Raw genomic sequence first — 5,917 nt, 5'->3', positions numbered from 1 at the left:
AGGGGAAGGGGAAGGAGTTTGTAAGCCGCTCTGAGACTCCAAGTGAAGGGCGGGGTATAAATCCAATCTCCTCCTCCTCCTCCTCCTTCTCCACCACCACCAACCTGTGCCAGAATTCCAATGGCTCCTGCAGGCTCAAAAGGGCTGGGGACCCCTGCCCTAGAAACTCTGTCTTGAAAACCTTTGGTGAAGTAATTCTGAGTTTGTTAGAAGAGCCGAATCGACATAAAAAGAGCTGTGCATCGTGCATTCCTAAAATGAGCACATGCTAATGTACCTTGGGGAATCCTAAATTTCAGCCTCTAGGTTCTCTGGCATTGATTGTAACGCGATTGCATTTGCGGATAAGGGAAGGACACGAGGCCTGTTACAGAATGACCCGGTCCCATTCAACAGTTACCGATCACCAGACATTTAATTGCTGATTAGTCAAAGCCAAGTATTTCCGGTAAGTGTATAATCACAGAATTATATGGTAACTGTTTGTTTGTGTGTGAGAGAGAGAGACATCCTCAGAGTCTAATAAGGTCTGTCCCGTCATCCATTTCATCACCAGCAGAACCTGTTTTCTCCTGCAGTGTGGATTCCATAGTTGCCGGGACCCATTTGCTGAGACCAAAATTAGAAAATCAAGGACATCCTGGATACGATTGTATAAGAGAGTTAAAAGTGGGAGTTACTTCTGAGGGTTTCAGAGTTTTGGATTGCTAGCTATGGGGGGGGGGGATGTGCAGATCTGTCCTCGCAGAGGAGGGAGAGCTTGTACCTGAATAAAACTTGGTCTTAAAGGTGCCACTGGACTGTTTTGGGCCGAGGGGGAGGCTTTGCAATTTACCTGGCTGCTTCTTGCTCTGACTGAGGGCTGCTGGGAGCAGGGGGTGGGGCTTGTTGCATGCGCCCACCCCCTGGGCTCTTTACTGCCGGAGCTCCGCTCCTGCGCGCTCCCGCAGGAAATGACCCCTGCTCTAAGCTATGGAGTCTTGTGAGCAAAAATTCCACTTTGTGAGCTACTGGCATTAAAGTTGTGAGCTCACCGTTTGGCTGCTGCCTACATTAGTTTGCTCTGGAGCCAACCTTCCTGGGCTAAGGCAAAAATGTGTGAGCCGGAGGCGAAAAAACTGTGAGCTAGCTCACACTCACTCAGCTTAGAGGGAACACTGGGCACGGGTTAGGCTTAGGGCTAAGGTTAGGCTTAGCTGGGCTTTTGAAGTGGGTGCAGAACTGAGGCAGAGAATTCAGCACCCACTTTAGACTGGACTGAAGCCCTGGGCCAGAAGCCTCCCTCCCAGATCCAGCAAGTCGGGGAATAAAACCCCACGTTGCAGACCCCGGATAGGGCCAGCATGGTCCCTGGAGGGGACACCAATCACCCCCTGTGCCTCGGATGGCAGAGAGATGCCCAAGCCCCTGTGGGAGGATCAGCTCCCTCCTAACTGTGCCGCCCCAAGCAGGCGCTGAGGTGGTTTGGCTAGAGAACCGGTCCCGTGCAGACAGAAGTGTCTCGTGAGGGTGGATGGGACACAATTGCTTTCTCCCGTGGAGTAGACCTGTAATGCCTGGTGACTTCCACCGGACTTGGCATCAGCGCCAGTGAGTCACTGGCAGCCTTTCCTGGCTCGCAGTCCTGAGCTGGGGGCACTTCCCCTTGGGTAGGAGTAAGCATCGTTGAATGCAGCCGGACTTCCTTCCAAGGGAACAGGCGCCGGCCTGAACTGCATGGTCTGGTACGAAGTAATTACAGGCACTGCAGGGAGTCACTTTCAATATCCAGTTATGCAGCGACACTTCATACATAAATGTTGCGGACTTGCTCACTCGAATGCAAACCCACTCTTGCTTTTTATCTTGGCTTTGCATGCATTTATTCCTTAAAGGTAAAGGTAAACGTTCCCTTGCTCGAAAGCCCGTCGAGTCCGACTCTAGGGTTGTGGTGCTCATCTCGGTTTCCAAGCCGAAGAGCCAGCGCTGTCCGAAGACGTTTCCGTGGTCATGTGGCTGGCATGACTAAACACCAAGGCGCACGGAACGCTGTGACCTTCCCAGTGAAGTGATTACTTCCCCGCAATGTTGTGTCTTGAAGGTCTGGACTGGATACATTACAGTTGGGAAAATATTTGGAGATTTTGGGAGGGTGGAGCCTGGAAAAGGCGGGGTTTGGGGAGGGGCGGGACTTCAGCAGGGTGCCCTGGAACCCACCTTCCAAAGCAGCCATTTTCTCCAGGGGCACTGATCGCTCTAGTCTGGAGATCAATGGTAATAGGGGGGAGATCTCCAGGTGCCACCTGGAGATTGGCAACCCTTATGAATAACGCTATTGCCTTTTAAATTTAGCCCCAGACCTTATTCCGTTTCCCCTTTAAAAAAAAAAAAAACACCCACGATTTTTAAAAAAAAATGTTGCCGGCTTTGCAGTAGCGTTTAAATAACGAGGATCTTTGCAATAAGCACTCCTCCTCAGCGCAGAGCTACGAAACCTGAAGTATTTCTATGTTCTTTTACTTTGCAGGAAGCAGCTCAGACGGAAAGCGGAGTTATACGCAAATTAAAAATGCTGCTTGCTCGAGCACGCGATCTGTGGACTGTGAAGAATCCTCCGCGGAGACGTTTCGTTCGGGAGCCTCGTTGGCGCAGTAGGCAGCGCGTCAGTCTCATAATCTGAAGGTCGTGAGTTCGAGCCTCACACGGGGCAAGGCTCAGTTTTTTCCCCTTTTCTTCTCCGTTTTGGTTCAGCCCTCTGCGATTTGCGCCTCGTGTCTTCCTCTGCTAATTAAGCCAAGAGGGTGGCGGATCGGGGGCCGGGGAGAAGCTCTGTTTTGCATCACAGCACAGACGGTCTTCGTAAGGCAGAGAGAGACACACACTAGCCAGCACCGCGACGAGTCGGCTGCGGGGCGCGGGCATCTGTTTCCTTCTTGCAAAGAAGCGATTGCAAGGCTGAAAGTAGTGCTTTGTGTAAAGGCTGGCTGCCTTGACAAAAAGGGAGCGAGGGACGATCCCACTGCCTGAGCTCGAGTCCCGCGGCACCTTTAAGACCAACCAAGTTTTATTTGGTGTGCAAGCACACTTCTTCAAATACAGTGAAACAGAATTCCCTCGACTTTTCCGTATAGGGTGTGTGTGTGTGGGGGGGTGTTAGTTGCCAGAACCTTGGGTTCTGTTATTAGAGAGTCAACATGGAAGAGTTTATTTTATTTATTTATTTATTTATTTATTTATTAGATTTTTATCCCGCCCTCCCGCAAAAGCGGTTGATAAGTAGTAATGTAAGTGACAGTTTTGAGTGTAATGGTTTATTATGATTCCTTAAGCTAAAAGTAGAGACATCACCCTGCCAACAAAAGTCCGCATGGTCAAAGCAATGGTATTCCCAGTAGTCATGTATGGCTGCGAGAGTTGGACTATAAGGAAGGCCGAGCGCAGAAGAATAGATTCTTTTGAACTATGGTGCTGGAGAAGACTCTTGAGAGTCCCTTGGACTGCAAGAAGAACAAATCAGTCAATCCTCAAACTCGACTGTGTGACTGAACAACAATAAAAATCTGCGAATGGCAATAAATCAGAAATAACAGCTGTGAGAACAGAAGTGTGCGTCCCGGGCACCTCCAAGACCAACAAAGCTCAGTTCTGGGTAGAAGGGAGAACTGAGAGACTCAGCATGTGTAGATGGACCCTTCTTCAGATACACTGAAACAGATTTCCTCAAACGGTACATACAGTGGCGGGGTGGGGCCCCTGTTGGTTCCCAGGAAGGGTTCATTAGAGTCTAGATGCATAAATAACTGAGCAATAAGTACAGATAAGATTGAAATAACAAATTTGGTAAGACATGTAAATAGCGGAGGAAAATCTGTTTCACTGTATCTGAGGAAGTGCGCCTCAAGCTCATACCTTGTATAAATCTTGGTTCAGGTGTGTCAAATATAAGGCCCCGGGGGCCAGATCCAGCCCTCCAGGGTTCTTATGCGGCCTGCGAGCAACTGATGCAAGGAAGGGAGCTGGGGGGGGGAATGGGCAGAGCCACTCCATTATGGCTTCAGCACAGCAGAACAACCTCACCTGCAGCAGTCAAGCGTCGCAGGAGCACCTGCCCAGCACTGCACTGCTTGCCTCTCCGGTCTGCCTCTGTCGGTTTTCCTCTGCATCCCCTTCCCACCCCGGGGCTCTTGCAGTGAGGACACACCAATTCAGAGCTTACCAGCTGCTGTCCTTTATACAGTTTCTATCTCCAGTACCTGGCATTATGTTTTATGGCACACATGGCCCGGCCCAACAAAGAGACATTTATATCAGATCTGGCCCTCGTAACAAATGAGTTTGACACCCCTGACTTGGTTGGTCATAAAGGTGCCATGGGACTCAAACTCAGATCTGCTGCTTCAGGCTACTCAACGACTGAGTGCGTGCATTTGGGGCCGAGGCGACCTTGCACGAAAGCTGCTGCTGTTTTTTGCACGGAAAGAGTGTGGTTGTCGGCACTGGCGTGCACATGAAAGAGAGTCCAGATCACAAACATGGTGCAGAGCTGCATGACTTTGATTGTCCTTGGCATTGCTGTTGACCCCCTCCCCCATTATTTGGCCATATCGCCGCTCCAAAAGACAGGTGAACACCGGACAGCTGATTACTTCGGAAAGTCAAACTTTAATCTTGTAATCTTTAATCCTTGCATCAGTTGCTTCAGACCCACACAAAGCTGCCTCATGCAGAATCAGCCCATTGGTCCCTCAAGGTCAATAACTGTCTACTCAGACTGGCCGCTGCACTCCAGGGCCTCAGGATGAGGTTTTCCATATCGCCCTTTTTAGCTGGGGATGCCGGGGATTGAACCTGCAATGCAAAGAAGAGGCATGCAAAGAAGAGGCTCTCCCAGTGAGCCACAGCCCCTCCTCAAACATTCAAAGGTGCTTCATCCTCTGGTTGCAGTCCTTACAAACAGCTCTGTGGGGCAGGCCAACTATTATCCCACACCTGTCATTTTTGCCAGGGATCGACCTGTGCTTGCAGGATGGGTGGGGTATAAATATAATAAATAAATATTCTAGGGTTAACACCAGATATCCTCTTTTTAAAGGACATGGCCTCTCTCTTTTTTTGGTGTCTATCCTCCTTGGGGCTCTTTTAAAAAAAACCTGGTGAAAAGTACCTCTTTTGGGGCTGGAAAACTTAGGGACATTCCTAGTTGGTAGCCACGACCACTGCTTAAATAGTAGGGGTAGTTATAATGAGATTTGTCATAGGGATCACTTGCTTGCAGTAGTCAGTCGCAAAATATGTCCTGGCTTTGCAAAACAGGGGGTGCTTTCACACATGTTAAATAATGCAGTTTCAATCCACTTTTAGCAGCCGCTGCAGGTACATTTTGCCATTTCACGCAGTAAAATCCAGTTGCAAAGTGCACTGAAATTGGATTGAAAGTGCATTATTTAATCTGTGTGAAAGCGCCTGGTCACCAGTGTTCCCTCTAAGCTGAGTTAGTGTGAGCTGGCTCACCGTTTTTTAGCCTCCGGCTCACACATTTTTGTCTTGGCTCTGGAAGGATGGCTCCAGAGCAAACTAATTTATGCAGCAGCCCAATCGCTCGCTCACAACATTAATTCCGGTGGCTCACAAAGTAGAATTTTTGCTCACAAGAGTCCACAGTTTAGGAGTGTGGAGGTCACTGGAAATGTGTTATTTAAAGTTTTAAAAAATCTCTAATTGTGTTTGTCTGTCTCCTTTACAAAGTTTATCTCTCAGCTACCTGACATTACCTTTTATTTTTTATAATTTGATTTTTTTAATTATATATTCAGAATATTAACATATACAACAATTTCTGTAATAAACATTTCAGAGTAAGTAATTTGTAAGTACATGTTTTTTTTGAGTAAATTTGCATTAAGCATAGCATTACCTTTTATGGGGGGGGGGGCGCCCA

The 5,917-nt window shown here is 48.5% G+C and overlaps 1 non-coding gene across 1 annotated transcript; it reads left to right on the top strand.

The window, feature by feature from the left end:
* Positions 1-2,616: 2,616 nt before the first annotated feature.
* On the top strand, positions 2,617-2,689 carry TRNAM-CAU. The gene has a single exon. It is a non-coding gene; the product is annotated as a tRNA-Met (tRNA).
* The last annotated feature ends 3,228 nt before the right edge of the window (positions 2,690-5,917 follow it).

This window comes from Gekko japonicus, unplaced genomic scaffold, assembly GCF_001447785.1.
Source record: "Gekko japonicus isolate JY-2015 unplaced genomic scaffold, Gekko_japonicus_V1.1 scaffold1502, whole genome shotgun sequence".
Taxonomy (NCBI): domain Eukaryota; kingdom Metazoa; phylum Chordata; class Lepidosauria; order Squamata; family Gekkonidae; genus Gekko; species Gekko japonicus.
Note: the sequence above shows the minus strand (reverse complement) of the source record. Positions and strands in the feature narration are given on the sequence as shown.